Raw genomic sequence first — 15,762 nt, forward strand, 5'->3', positions numbered from 1 at the left:
CTGAGTTGTGAGCCTGAACTTACCAAGGCATCACCATGTCACTCGGCCCCACCAGCCCCAGGACCCGCCGCCGGACCACCCATGGCCTTTTGGTGGGGGTGATGTTCAGACAGTCCAGAGCACTCCCAGGAGGACCTGAACCTTGCGCAGCTCCTCTCGGCCTTCCCTTTCGCTCTGGGGAGAGGATGCAGGGGGCACTTTGGGAGTTTACACGACCCTGCGAGGCACAGGTGAGTCCCCTCAACAGTGCCAGGGTCCTCCCGCATCCACCGCCCCTTGGGCTCCGGCTGCCTTTGTCTTGTCCACCTAATGGCCGTGGAAGCCACAGAAGGCGATGGATCCGCTTCTCTGTGGGGATAAGAGGAGTTGCAAGATACGCAAAGAAGGAAGGGGTGGGGACGGGAAATCTTGGAAGTTCCTCATCTAAAGTCACCCTGAAGGCCCTGTGGATGACACTCATAGTCCAGTCCCGTGCGGGCCTCAGGTTTGAGCCAAACAGAGCGCCCCAGGTGGTTAGGGTCGTCGACCACCGGTGAAGGAGCACCGCAGCCGAGTATAGAAAAAAAGAAGAGAAAAATGTAAAATGCCTTTATTCATGGAGCTCTGCCTCGGGGCTTTCTCCCACGCAACGGATAAACAGAGAGAGGAGAGCTGCAGGGAGGAAAAGGCGGGCAAAGGAGCGCGCAAGGGAGGTTTTTAAACCCCTCCTGATACGAAAGCCCCAGCAGGTCCTGCTCCGGTCCTTATTACGTGAAGGATGCCAGCCTACCGTTGGTCAACAGGTGGACCCGTTTCTCACTAGGTCCATCAGGGGTTTGCTGCCCTTGGTAACGTGTCGGGTCGGATGCAAACTCGGCCCTTCTCCTGTAACCGCCGCAGCCATCAGGCCGACGCCCTGGAGCCTCGGGTAGGAAGGCAGAGGGCAGGGAGTGAGGACTCCACGGTCCCAAGCACCGATGGACCACCTGCCCAGAGCGCCGAGAAACAGGCCACGCTGCGGCCGGCGGGGCGCCCCTGCTCGGCCACACCTGACCGCAGGGTCTTGCAGCCTCTGCGGCTGGACGGCGGAGACGAATGGCCACTGGCTCTCGGTTCTGGACCTGGCGGCCCTGTGTGAGATGCCTGGTCCCAAATCCCGAATGCGATCCCACAACGTCTTCGCTACCGATTTTCGTGGGACCACAAACCTGGACCCACGGACAGCTACAGTCTCCTTGCTGGAGGCTCTTATGCTTTCCGGGACCTTTTTACATTCGAATTGAATTTTATAGGTTAGGAAGTGTTAATAATTGAAGATGTAAGGACGCGAATGATGATATAGTAGTTGGTTTTGGTAGTGCAGCGGTTATCATGTTTAGCTCACATGCGAAGGGTCTTCGATTTGAAACCACGCGGAGCAAAACCCTGAAGCTTTAGCCAAATGTCAGAGGCATTAAACCGCTATGGGGAACTACCTGAAAGAATCACTACAATTGCTGTTATTTATTTACTTCGTGTCTTATTACCTTCTTTTTGGTTTGTTGCAGCGCTAAATCAGTAATGTGTGGATTTCTATATAAGGCCTGCATGAACCCATTAAATATGTTTAGGTGAGGGGCAAGGTGGTGACCATGCTGGGAAGTAAACCCTGACCACAAAAAACTATCTAGTTGTTTCATTGATCTTGGTCTTGCCATCTTGCTAGCCTGCAGCCTGGCAGCCTGCACTAAGACAATGCCAAAGCAGTTCACTGGCAGTTCCCTGGAAAGGTCGTCTGCTCAGTTCCGAATATGTCAGCAAGTTCAGTGTCCCTCATTTGACAACAGGCAAAAGATACTAGAGTCATGAGCGTGTGAGAAGCAGGTTTTACACAAGATGCAGCGTGGACGTGAAGGACATAGACCAGCTGCCCGCATAGACAGTCTGCCTGCATTAATGGAGGTAAAGAGATGACAGGCAGAAAGCAGTTACCAAAAAGTGGCAGTAAGTGTGTATTCAGTAAACTTACGCTCTTTGGAGTTAAACTGGAAAAGAATTGTTAAGCTGCGAGCATGAGAAAGTGTATCAGAAGAGTCCAGCACGATGTGGCTTGGCAACAAGCACACGTACTAGCTTGAGGGGTGAAGACGGGTTTCAGGGATGGATCGAACCCTCAGGACCTGCACTGCGCTTCAGGAGTTGGTGTGCCTGGTTCTGATCAGAGCCGGTGGAGCGTGGTGTCCTGATGCCGACAGGGACTCAGGCGTGTTGAGTATCAGCGTTTGTGACTCTGAGTTGGAGTTGTGAAGGTTGATTTCCTGGCTGAGTTCAGTTTTTTTACTCGGCCTGGACCTTGCTTGACCTCTCAGCAAGAGCAGCACGATCGCTCCCAGACCCGACAGAGGGAGCAGCTCTCCAGGTTCTTCTCTTCCATTTTCTTTCCTCAAGGGGAAAGAAAATTCTCTACCATCTGAACTTAGCCAAAAGATCATCATGTTAATATTTCAACTATCAGGTTTTTTTTTTTTAAATAGTGAACTCTACATAGCTAGTAATAAAAACATAATAACTGAAAGTTGAATATTCTCAAATAATTCAACATTGATCTCCAGAGTTCTTGGTCTTTTGTATCACACATCTCTTCAAATGCTTTAGACATCTTAGATAGCAAGCACGTTATCATAATAATGTTGATCGTTACTATTTAACAACCCAGAATAAAAACATGCAAAGTACCATCCCATGAACCATATTTTATTTCTCCATTATTTCAGTATCTCTTTGTTCTTTTATTTCCTTTCTCTTGCTGCTGCTGCTGTTGCTTATTTCTTTCCTGGGTCGCAACTCTACTAACATAACCCCACAAGTTAGGCCACCTTCTAAAGCATGAAGGCAAAATTTGAAATTAACAATTGAGCGCTTAGCATTAGAAACAAGAGTTACTGTGCAAGAGGCAGGGTTCATGGCGGTGGGACCTTATGGAACCAGGCAGAAGTACCAGGACAGGGGAAGGGCATGTGCCTCCGGCCAATCAGGAGGAGGGTTCAGGAAAAAGAAGCAGGACAATCTCCCACATAACCAGAGAAGGGACGGCAAGGATGCTGACTCGTCTTCACCTGTGATGTGGGCCTTCGCTTGGTGCAAGATGTGATAAACATGAGACTTGTAGTGCTGGGTCGGGACATAACTTGAAAGTAAAAGGACAATTTTTCTCCTCCATTGGATTACAAGTGCTCCTGATACGGAAGCAAAGTTGATTGAATCAGAAGTGAAATCGGATGGTGTGAGACAAAAGATTTTACAAGTAACCCGAGAGTTCTCAGGAGAAGTTACACATCGGTTCCACCGAGCCATTACTACAGAGTTCCACTGACGCACAGGGCAAGCGGTTTGTTACCTGGAGATTGAAAATCACAGGGGCTGATCGCCTTCTGGGAGTGGCTGACTCACCAGGAGCATTAACATGGATGTGCATTAACAGTGTGGGGATTGGGGACATTGAAGTGATACGGTTTTTACATCAGGTTTACGATGGGCTTTCCTTCATTGGCAACACTGGACCTTATGGGGTTTCTAAGAAGCTATAAACCTTGAAACAAAGTCTGGGTAAAGTGGAAAATGCTTGTTATGTCTTGAAAGTCAGAGGTTCAGAAATCCCAAAATGTTTGCTGTCAGATGCGTTTTCAGTTAAAACAGAAATGATTGTTTAAGAAGAGGGTATTTCTTAGAACAACACCACTCATTTTGGTCTAAAAAAAGACCGATTTGTACATGACTATTATTAAGTGTTTAATTTGACTTTGTGGTGGCATTATTGTAGAAATGTGTTGAGCTGGGCCCCGCGCAGTAGCCTAGCAGCTAAAATTCTCAATTTGAACATGCCAGGATCCCGTATGGGCACTGGTTCATGTCCCAGAGGCCCCACTTCCCATCCAGCTTCCTGCCTGTGGCCTGGGAAAAGAGAATAGGAAGGCCCAAAGCCTTGGGAGCCAAGCACCAGCATGGGAGACCCGGAAGAGGCTCCTGGCTCCTGGCTACAGATTGGCTCAGTTCCAGCCTTTGTAGCTGCGGGGAGAGTAAGTCATTGGACGGAAGATCTTCCTCTCTGTCTCTCCTCCTCTCTGTATATCTGACATTCCAATAAAAATAAAATCTGAAGACAAATGTTTTAAGTTGTACTTGTTATAAATTGTATACAAGCTCTACCTAAAATTATCCAAGTGAGTCATTTCATATACCTTAAAATTTGCGTACAAACGTTTGTGTCTGTGCTTATGTGGACTTTCTGCTGGCTAATCTTCATCATTTACTTTTGTTATGCAAACATGCTTTGGATTTCGCGTTCTGCCATGTCTGTGTTAATTTACTTCGTGTGAACTTCAGAGTGGTAGCTCTTTAGTGGAAGCCATTTCTAATTTAAGCTGGTGACTTTGAGTATATGTCAATCATCTCTTAATTAAGCTCTGCACTTGTGCCTCCTGTTTAAATTTCCTGGTGATATTGTGCCATACCTCCAAAATAGGCTTATTTCATGACACAAGAATTAAGCGTTACTAGGCTGCTAGTATTTTCAAGTACAAGCTTATGAAGCATAATAGTAAAACTTTACATTATGATATGACTAATTTTAGGCCACTTGAATTTCTCTGAACTAGCCTCCCAGAACTTACAGCTATAATGTCTTCATTTAATTTTTGATGACTGAAGATCTGATGGGAACGCAGGGCTGATGTTATAATGCGTTCACTGGTAAAGCAGAGTTGAATTGTAGATTCGTGCGTACAACAGAAAGCGCTGATTCTGTTACCGTTGTATGGTACGAAGCATGGATGGAGCCTTTCCTAGCTTAGCATCTACTAGACATTACATTTAAACGGTTCTAATATAGTTTTGCGATACTAAGTTATCCAACCATCGTCCTGTGGCATTAACCAATAAATAAGACTGGCCAAAGAACGTTTATGTACATTTCAGCAGTCGGAGCATTGTCAGCACAGTTGAGAACAGCAGTGGTAATCTCTGGTAATGTTTACAATTGGGATTTGTATACGGAGATGAGTTGTAGATTATCATTTGTGAGGAGATATTGGCTGGAACATAACACTGCTGACCCACAGCTAGACAGCTACAATTGGCTTGGTGAGTTCTGGGAATCTAAATAGTCAATTCTATTTTTGTAAACACCAGTGCTCTGTTTGTAAGGGCTGATGTTTTACAATGTAATTTTCCAAAACCTGCCACCTAAAGGAAAATAAAATATGCTTGCTTGGTCGCTTTGATGATGCTGGGGATCTTGGGTTTCCATATTCTGTGGTACCGTGTTGAGTTGGTTGAGTTGTAGTCAGTCCCATTGCATGTCTTCTGTTTGTTCTGCTCACTTGAAGTAAGTTTATAATGTTAAATGTAAACTAATAATGGATGGAGGAATGTTTTACCGATGTTGAAAACTGGTCTTTTGAATAAAATACTAAAATAAAGTGAGGAGAAAGAAAGGAAGGAAGGAAGGAAAGAAAGGGAGGGAGGGAGGGAGAGTCCTGTGTGAATTTCTGACGTTTCACTATGGAAATCCTACACAATTGGAAAGAACCTTTTGAATTGTTGCCTCAGGGAATTCAGACTTTTCGATACTCAGATAGCTTTGCAGAATTTGTCTGTTTAAAAAACTTCTGGATATCTTTGTTGGTTTTCATCAACACTACAAAAATGCTTTTTCACAGTGGTGGAGTGCTTTGCAAATACCCATCCTTGGTCATCTTGGCAGAAGTAGTTGCCTTTGCATTGGTGGTTCAGTGGTAGAATTCTCGCCTCCCACGCGGGAGACCCGGGTTCGATTCCCGGCCAATGCAGCTTTTCAAACCTTTTTTCCAGTTCAGCTTTCAAGGCCTTGAATCTACGCAGTTCCCAACTGAGGACACAACCTATCCAAACTCAAAAGATAATCTCGCTGCAATCGCTCGCTTAATTGCACTCAAAAAGGTTTGGGGGCTTTAGTAGTTCCTAGAGCCACTGTTATTGTCCCCTTGGCTCCTGGAGGGTCCCTGAAAACTTTCAGAACGCCCAAGTGCAGCTCAGCCTTCTGCCCTGCGAAAGGAGAGGAGCTGTGGCTGGGCAGGTGCTCGGAAGTCCCGGAGGCCCACGGAAAGGGAGGACGCTTAGGGAGGAGTCCGCCTGGAGCCGCGGCAGGACTCTCGGTGCCCAGCACACCGCGATCTAGACTGGTTGGCGTCGGCCACCAGCCCGGCCTCCACAGCCTCCTTCGCTGTTGCCAGCTCCCGCAGCGTGGCAACAGATGTCCGCCTGAAAATGAAATTTGCAATAAAATCAAAGTACCCAATTTTGATATTTATGTTTGTCCAGGTTCGTTTCATATTCTTTTACCAAGTAGGAAGCTTTGACTTTGAGAACAGCTCGTTGCTGTTACTACCTTAAAGGTAACAACTGGTTAGTTTTTTTTTTTTTTTCCAAAAACTCTTCAAAAAAAAAAAAAAGAAAGAAAAAAATCTTATTTTCTTATTTGACAATTGCTTGAAATCTAACATCAAGGACATTTGGGGAGGTGTTTTTGTTTTTATCCGTTTTGAAAGTAAGCGTGGTGTACTGAATGTTAGGATTTCAATGTGAGGCTTTCTGCATTCTGTGCATGAACGAAAGGAGGAAACAGGGAATTCGCTGACGTTCAGATTCCCCACCGCACTTTCCCAGTGCGCGTTACCTCTGAACAGCAGTCAGATGTCAGGGAAGGAAAATGTAGGAGCTCTGATTCCTGACCAAGAAACTGATCACTTGCGGGTTTTGAAGCAAAAGGATGACGAGGGTCCCCACGATCTTGCGGGTTGCTGAAGATGATTCTGGCTTTGGCTGCGTTCCTTACCTTCCTCAAATTCAGCTTTGCTCAGAATTCCAGGTGGTATTGGGGGAGAAGAGTCACCCAGGCACAGGCCAGGAGAGTTTTCCTGCCAGATTGGAGGCAAGAAAAGAATGTGACATCAGTTGTGAATAAGCAATGGGAAGGACAGTTGAATTGCTTCTGTTGCTCTTAGATCAATGACTTCTTAATATGAAATTTTTCATAGTTATTTTCTGTTGCTCATGTCTGGATGCCATTTCATTTTTTTATTTCGTTAAAATACATAGACAATGTGCTATGCTATCAATTTTAAATGGTTTTATTTATTTGTTTGAAAGTCAGAGTTCTAGAGAAAGAGAGCCAGACAGACAAGCCTTTCGTCTGCTGGCTTACTCTCCAAGTGAGCAGAAGGCCTGCCCCGGGCCAGATAGCATGTAGTTGGATCATGTGTTTTAGTCATTATCAACCATTTTTATTGCAGAGTTTGCGCTATTACATGGAAAGCGATTACTTCCTTCTATTGTTTTGCTATTTGTTTTCTGTATTCTTTGTTGCTTCTTGCCCTCATTTGCAGCACTGCTGTCCTCTTCCATAATGTGTTGGGATTAATTTATTGTGGCACTTTTAAGAGATAATTAGTGCAGGCCCCGGCGGAATGGTGGTGGTTAAGGTCCTCACCTTGCACGCCCGGGATCCCATATGGGCGCCGGTTCTAATCCTGGCAGACCTGCTCCCTGCCTGTGGCCCCGGAAAGCAGTCGAGGACAGCCCAAAGATTTGGGACCCTGCACCCGCGTGGGAGACTCGGAAGAGGCTCCTGGCTTCAGATTGGCATAGTATCGGCCGTTGCACTCACTTGGGGAGTGAATCATCGGACGGAAGATCTTCCTCTCTGTGTCTCCTCTCTGTATATCACCTTTCCAATAAAAATAAAATAAATATTTAAAAAAGGGGAGAGAGATAATTAGTGCAGTTTAATTTTGACAAACACAAGCAGCACTCAGTTCAACTTGCAGAGAATTATCACGATCTGAGAAAAGCCCCGTGGAGTCCCCTTCCAGATCATTCTTACCTCCTGTCTTAATCACTATTCCGACTCCTATCACCATTGCTCCTAATCGGCTGTTTTTAAATTGATACCAATAAAATGTACAATGACTCTTTAAAAACTGTGAGAAATGGAAATAAAAGATAAGTTTGTATTTGTGCAGTTTATTTTTGTCAGGGGCGACACATTCATCTGAGTGATCTTGAGAAAGGTTGCAAAAAATCATGTTCTGCAAAGAGGTATATATGGATTTCCAAATGTTTGTACCAAATTAAGCATGTTTCCAATACTTTTCCTATCAACTTCTTGAAGTGACCTTGTGTACATCTCTGTATCTGAGCTTTGTGTCCTGGAAACTGTGTTTGTTCTTGCTCATTACATTCATGAGCTACGTCCGACTCACATGCAGCATTTCCAGGCAGCATTTTCCCCCTTATGTTGTTTTATTTCTATTGCAGCTTATTATTAATGCACAGCTGTTTAAAAAAGTACTTCATTCTCTGGGTTTTAACCTAAGCACAAGTTCAACACTAGTAGAAACTGCAGTCCCTAAATCCGTTTCTTACCAGAATGATTTGCTTTCTGACCAGCAATGATTTCTGACATTCCTACAAAATCTTGCCAGCATTTGGTGTACTCTGTTAAGTGTAACCAAGTTCATGTCTATGTAGTGGTGTGTCAGTGTCAAATTAATCTGCTTTTCCCAAATCCGCCATGTTGTCAGCATATTTTCTTATAACTTTGACATGTAAGAAATCCTCCTTTGTGAGACAGAAACCCTTACCCTCTGGCTCACCCTCCAAATGCTGGCCCAGTCGCTCTAGGGGAGTCACTGCTCTTGAGAATGTTTGCATAACTACAGTTTTCCAGATCTTGTGAATGACTGTATGAATGTCAATTCTGAGCGTTTCCCAGAATTCTTGTCACAGTATCCCAGGTACCTGAATCATCTCTGGTCCTTTGGCCCACTGCCACACACACTGCCAGGTCCTGTCCAGTAAGCTTTTCCTTCTGTACCCTGAAGCACTCCCCCATCTCACTTCTTTATCGCTGTGATGCCAAGGGAAAGAGATCTTCCATCTGGGTGTTCACTCCCCAAAATGCCCCAACAGCCAGATCTGGGCCAGGCAGCAGCCAGGAGCGAGGAAACTTCAACCAGGTTTCCCCCATGGGTGGCAGGGGCCCACATACCCTTGAGCTACATCCCAGGGGCACTGGCAAGTGGCTGAACAGGAAGCAGCAAGCCTGAGCTAGAATTGGCATACCTTGGCCCTAAGCAATGCACTGGCACGGAGCCCCACCGCCACAAAACCATGCCCGCCTCTTCTGTCTCCATCCTCCTTCTGCCCAGCCCTCCCTTCTCTCCTTCAAGTGGTTGGCCTAGCCTAATAGCCTTGAGGGGGATACACCCCTCCGCTTTTGTTATGTAGAACAAGGCAACTTTCCTTATCCCAGCTCCTTAATCTGAAGGGGCCAGGCTGAAGCCAGTAGCTTTTTCCAGGTCTCCCACGTGGCTGGCAGAACCCAGTCAGAAGCACCTCCCGCTGGACTCCAACTGGGGTCTTTAGGAGAACCTGCAGGTGGCCACCAAACCCTGGGTCCCACAGCGTGGGCCCTGGATTTTCATTTTCTCTAGGCGTTCAGTGTGTCTACAGCTGTGTTCCCAAATGACAGCAAGGAAGCAGCTCCCTTACCATCAGAGCTTACCATCAGGAGCTCTCAAAGCCAGAAACTGTTCAACGCGAGCCTAAGAGGTGGGGTGGAGGGTGCTGAGGTCTCTATGAGGAAGATTCAAGATAAGAAAACGCAACAATTTGCTGCTTCTCCGCCTCCTGCGGGCGGGAATTGGGGGGTAATCGCCATTCTCCCACTAACAAATGAGTTCTGGTTGGTAGCACCACTTGGCCTTGTCTCCCTACTCAGCCTCACAGCTCCCTTCACATTCTCCATCAGGAACAACAACCAACCTTCTGGCCGGCTTCATACTGGAGACCTTTAGGTGTGTCAGACGAGCATCGCAGCCACAACAGCAGCGAAACCAGCTGCGGAGATACGGTTGTGCCAGGAAGTTCTCAGAACTGCGGGCAGGGGCCCCCACCGAGGGCAAGATGCGGGCGCAAGCTCCCTGGACGTCAGGCTGCGGCCTCAGCCTGGTCTCCAAGCGGAGACAGGACGGGCCTGCCTGGACCACCTCACCGGCGATGCAGGGTCGACTCCAGATGACCCGGAACAGTTGACGTCGTGACGTCTCCGGTCCTGGCCCTCCATCCGGGTCACGTCCACTCACCCTGACAGGAGGAGCCCGCCCGAACCTTGCGCTTGAGAGCGCTTCGGGGACAGCCGGGAGGCAGGTGTCCTCCGTCCTTCGGGCGCGAGAGGGGCCCAGCGCTCGGGCGAACCACGCACTCCCTCCTGCCCCCGCACCCAGCGCCTCGCAGCCCCCGCCAATCCCCGACCCGGCCGCCTGCAGCCTCTCTCCGGGCTGAGCAGGACGTGCAGGTGCCGGCGCTTCTCCAGGAGTCTCCCAAGCTCCCCGGCAGCTGCCGAGAGTCCGGGAGGCCGGCGAGGCCGCGACAGGAGGACGGAGAGGTGCGAGCCCAAGACGGGCGCGACGGCCGAACTCCGCTCTCCCGGCGCTCGCCTCGCCCTTGTGTGCTGCGCGCCTGCCTCCTGTCTGTTCCCAAGAAGGGAAGGACCGCGGGTAGACTGCGCGGCCGCTCATTAGGTGCAATGCCCGATCTCTGATGGAAACTGGAGAGGTGCTTCATGTTTCCCTGGTGGTCTAGTGGCTAGGATTCGGCGCTCTCACCGCCGCGGCCCGGGTTCGATTCCCGGTCAGGGAACTAGCTCGCTTTTCTTCCCAGTTCTCCCTCGGTTACAAACACACCTAAGGAAAGTCACACCTGTGCACATTCTTCCCAGACAACGAAAGAACAAAGTGCAAACGCACACACTTTTTGTTTCATACGTGTTGTCCAGCACCTAGCTTAGGCAAACTTCTGGGTATTAGTGTTGTTTTATTTCATCCCATCTAAACAGACAAATAGAAACACAAAACCTAGTCCCTCACGTTTTGTTTGCTTGTTATTCTCTTTAGGAGAATAAGAACCAAAACACTCTTTGCACTTGCCTTGCATGAAAAGACAAAGCCAGTTTGTTTGTTTGTTTGTTTGTTTGTTTTAACCAAATGCATTTTTTTTCAACTGGTGGTGCCCTGCTTGTGGTCCTAGTTGACGTCACGCCCACTCCACTTCTGATCCAGCCCCTCTAAAGCTCCTCCGAAAGCAGCCGAGGATGGGCCAAATGCTGGAGCGCCTGCACCCAGGAGGGAGACCCGGGAGAATGCTCGACTGCCTGGCTGCAGCCTGGCCTTTCAAGCCATTTCAAGAGTGGATCAGTGCACGCAAGACCTCCCTTACTCTCTGCATCTGCTCTTCAAACATTTCCTTGAATTTAGGATTATAAACATGTCATGGGTGTGAAATCAAGATTGTGAGGCTTTTTACTACTGTAGATTTTTGTGGAAATAATAGGGATGGTTGCTTCTAGCACAGCGTGTGTGCGTGTTCAAACCATGCAAACCTGAAGCTCCCTGCTTGTGACCCGGGAAGGCAGTCCGGGACCGCCCCGGGCCTTGGGACCCTGCACCCGCGTAGGAGACCCTGTGGCGGTTCCGGACCCCCTGACTTGAGAATGGCAGAGCTCCGGCCATGCGGCCACTTTGCAGAGTGAATCGTCGGACCGAAAAATCTTCTTCTCTGTCTCTCCTCCTTTCTGTGTATCTGACTTTCCAATAGAAAAAGAAAAAAGACGCAAATGGCCGCAATTGATTGCCTGCTTCTTACTACATCTTATGGACACAAATGTTGAAGAAGCTCCGCTCATTGTTTCTCGGCTGTACAAATAAGATCATTGAACAAGGAAGGAGATTTCTATCAAGGACTTGGGTTAGGAAATGTCTATGAAGACTCACACTTGGGAAACTTCTGCATGGGTGGCCTGAGATTCTAATAGCTGCATGGTCTTTCTCTAGGCGAAGCTGTGTTTGAAATAGACAATGGTGGTTGTCCTGATTAAGGAAGCAATATCGCTTTCAATAAATACTTACAAAAAATTTAAAAGAGATGGTCCGATGAACTCAGTAGGCAAAAGTCTTCAAAAGAGTACTGATTGCCCTAATTCTAGAAGCCAGATGCTGTCAAAATGGCTACAGTGGGCAGGTTGAAGGGTTGCAGCGGCCGAGCAGGGGGCAGCACGCAGGTCAGGCCGCCCGGGTCAGGACCGGGCAGGATGCGGCGACCCGCGGGCTCCCGCTGGCCCCGCTGGCCCCGAGGACGCGGTCGTCTGCCGAGAGCCCGGAGCGCTGACGGCCAGCGCGCAGAGGACCACCGAGGAGGCGGCCGGGACGCGCCCGGGCTTGCCGCCGCTGACCCGCGGGCTCCTGCAGCTTCCGGGGCTGGAGAGTCAGCGGCCAAGAAGCAAGGCACCGCGCTCGCTTCTGGAACCGGAGACGCTGCGGGAGATGCTGCGGGAGACGCCGGGTCCCACAGCCGGCGAGGACCCCACGGAGTCCCACACGACGATCGCGGGCTCCTGCTGGAACGCACGGTCGCGCTGTTTGGGGTGTTGGTGGTTTCTCAAAGTACACTGCGCTCTAAGTTGGAGATGCGGCGACACTTCCTACATCCAAACTCTGACGGCAGACGGGCTGTCCTGAGAACTTCTTCGGGGAGCCATCTGAGATTCCCGAGGTGGGAGAGCCCGCGGGAGAGGGAGCGCTGGTGGGCGGCCACCAGGCAAGGCAGAAGACAGGGCGTGCCACGGCCAGAGGCCCGGGAGCCGCGGCGGTGTCAGGCAGAGGATGTGGCTCACTAGACGTTAAGAAGCAAGGCTTGCATGTGATGTGTGTGGAGGTGCTGTGTGTTGGGGCGGGGGGGGGGGGGGGGGAATGAAACAAACAGTGTGAGAGGAGGAATCCTGAGAAGTACATGCCTGTTGATACAGATTACAACCAGACTATGGAGTAGTCTGTTCATTCTGGCTTCCAATTCCCACCGTCCTTCTCTCTGACACCAATAGCTGACAAACTTCAACATGAGTAGCCATACATTCTAGAAACCCTCGCTTACCACAACATCTATGGCGTGAACAACGGAGACGACAAGATGAAAGCAACTATGGACAAGCAATAGCCTAAAGCCACCGTGGGAGATCACCCCACAAATCTATGCCTGGTCCGGGCGACCTGGGAGATCAGAGGCACACACAGCACAGTGTCCCGCGGGGAGCACCTGACTATGCTTTCAGCTAACCGGGACCTCAGCCTGGCACCTTCACTGCTCACACACCCAACAGCTGGGGGCTGCAGACCGGGCTCTCCTCTGTCCTTGCAAAAGCTGTGCTGGGAATTCCTTGGATGGTCCACATTAACTGCCAGCCTACCTGGTATATGTGACCCAAAGCCTAGCTACCTGCCCTGAGCATTGTACATGAGCTATGACTTGATTGGAGAGTCGAGAGAGAATGTGCCTTCTAGCCAGTTACCGTGCAGTTACTGGATGGGAGCACTGCCGGGAGATGTCCGGCCTTCTCCTTTCTTAGTGTATATAAGGTTGTGTTTGCATTACAATAAGTGGACATGTTCAATCAGACCGCTTCCGTTATACTCGCTGTTGCTGAGTACCATCACCTTGCCCCTAGGTGGTCGCAAAAGCCAGCTGGTCAGGAAGCCTGCAGAGGTCACATCACCATTCCCAGGGCTGACAAGCCACCAAGACCCCAGGAGCTATTCATTTGCCAGAGGCAGGACAGGATCCTCTGTGGGCACAAGTTTGGTTTCTTAGAACACCCCGTGCAGTCAAGGGCTTGACTGCTGCCTTGCAGGCAGATCACCCTAGCAGAGCTTGTTCCCAGACCACGCAGTTCCTGGAACAGCAACACAACCTAGGTCTGTGTTAACGTGGCCCTGGGGGATTGGACCCATGACTCAGTGGTCATTGCTCAGAGAAGGCCTTGCATCCCAAGGTGAGGGGAGCTGGAACACTGAGGTGGTTGCATATTAGAGGTTAGGTGTGTGTGTGTGTTTGTTTGTGTGAGAGAGAGAGAGAGAAGAGAGAGAGAGAATTCCCACTAGGGAACTCACTGGAGGTGTCCCACAGCAGGAGGCAGTCCCATTGTGCCTGGAGGAGGTGCACCCTGGTCCCCTAGGTGGGGGAGGACCCACATGGCTAAGTGGAAACTGGCTCCCTATGGGCCCCTGCAATACTGGCTGCAGCACTGCCTCTTGTTTGAGGCTCATCCCTGTGTGGGTGGCCAGCGAGTAACAAGGGAGCCTGAGGCATGGGAACACCAGCTGGGATTCCTCCAGCTGCAACCCTGCCAATTGGGCCCCCAGCAGCTGCACTGAGTGGCACCTGTGTCTTTGGGAAAGGGTCCCTCTAGCGTTCCCAAGAGCTGGTTCTCTTCTCACAGCAGCACCAGACCTAGGACTCCCTTCTCTTCCCTTTCTGCTGCTTTGCAGTGTTTTGGCTAAATCTTCTTGAACTCTTCCATCATAAGGGATCTCATTCGTGTGCTTGTCAGAGGTTTAAATAAGGCACCAGTGAAGATGAGCCATATAACAGGACTCACCTCATCCCACAGCCAGCAAGCAGCAGCTGCTGCAGCTCCTGCCCACAGTCAGGCCGTGGGTCTAAGGGCAGCGCTCCCCACCAGGGTCACCTCCACAGAATCCTGGAGGCTCGCCACAGCTCTGGCTCAAACCCAGGACTTTCCAGTCCAGCTGTCTTTGTGAGCCAAAATGAGGCAGAATCAGTTCCATTCCCAGCTGCTCCACTTCCGACCCAGCTCCCTGCTACAGGCCTGGGAAAGCAGTGCAAGATGGCCTAAGTGCTTGGACCCCTGCACCTTACAGGAGACTCAGATGAAGCTCCTAGCTCCTGGCTTCAGGTCAGCACAGCTCTGCACTTCCTGGCCATTTGGAGACTGAACCCGCAGATGAAAGATTCTCTCTCTCCCCTCTATCTCTAATGCTGCCTTTCAAATAAAGGCAAGCAACTGTGGAAGCAAGAAGGCCTGCGTGCTGCACGCTTGCCGGCAAGCCCGGAAGCCAGGAGCGTTTTCCCCTTCTCCACGAGGTCCCAGCGAGGACCCGCCTCCTGATCTGCTCCCGCGGGAGGCCCAGCCCAAGTCCTCGGGCAACAGCGCAGGCTGCGGGTGCCTGCTCCCCTCCTCTCACTGTGGATGCCTGTGCCTCGGCCTCGCCCGGCACGGAGGGCGTTTGATCCTCTCCGGAGCCTCCTCCCTCGTGGAGCCGGGCTCAGAGTGAATCTATTCATGCTGTCACGGTCGCACCCACGAGCTACACCTGTCCGCTCTTCCTTTTTCAGCAGCTTAAAGGTCACCCTTAGCAACAGAGAGGGATGTCATTTGCGTCTGCATTTGCCGAGGCGGCTTGACTGTGCTGAGGGAGCAGGAGGACGTCGCCCAGCGTCTCAGCTGCAGAGGGAGCGCGCGGCGCCCCCGGGGAGCCAGAAACACGAATCCCAAGCAGCGACTGAGGCCCGTCCGCCGCCCGGCAGCTCCGAGTCTCCCTTCGTGAAACGGGAAGGAGACACCGAGGAAGATCCTTCCGGGTCGCGTCTCGCAGCCCTGAGGAGGACAACTGGATCGCGTGAGGGGCAGGCGTCGGAGAGCGGGGCGGCCGCAGCCCGCTCCCCGTCCAGGGAGCAGGTGTGAGCGCACGGCCCCGCGGGGAGGCCGGAGCCCCAGCCGGGCGTCGGGGCTGGAGGCCGGCGGAGGGCGAGCGGCTGCGTCTCCGAGGAGGCGGCGCCGGGCGAGGCCGGCAGGCAGCGCTGTGAGGAAAGGCGTGCCATGGCGGGCGTTTGTCGTCGTGTGTGTGCGGGTGGCGC

At 50.6% G+C, this 15,762-nt stretch overlaps 2 non-coding genes and 1 pseudogene across 2 annotated transcripts; all 3 read left to right on the plus strand.

Annotated features, from left to right (window-relative positions):
* The first annotated feature begins 2,920 nt into the window (after window positions 1-2,920).
* On the plus strand, window positions 2,921-3,686 carry LOC121168750 (annotated as a pseudogene).
* A 2,047-nt stretch (window positions 3,687-5,733) lies between these two features.
* On the plus strand, window positions 5,734-5,804 carry TRNAG-CCC. The gene has a single exon. It is a non-coding gene; the product is annotated as a tRNA-Gly (tRNA).
* A 4,819-nt stretch (window positions 5,805-10,623) lies between these two features.
* Window positions 10,624-10,695, plus strand: TRNAE-CUC. The gene has a single exon. It is a non-coding gene; the product is annotated as a tRNA-Glu (tRNA).
* Window positions 10,696-15,762: the final 5,067 nt, after the last annotated feature.

Source organism: Ochotona curzoniae, unplaced genomic scaffold, assembly GCF_017591425.1.
Source record: "Ochotona curzoniae isolate NIBS_2020 unplaced genomic scaffold, NIBS_Ocur_1.0 scaffold_1037, whole genome shotgun sequence".
Taxonomy (NCBI): Eukaryota; Metazoa; Chordata; class Mammalia; order Lagomorpha; family Ochotonidae; genus Ochotona; species Ochotona curzoniae.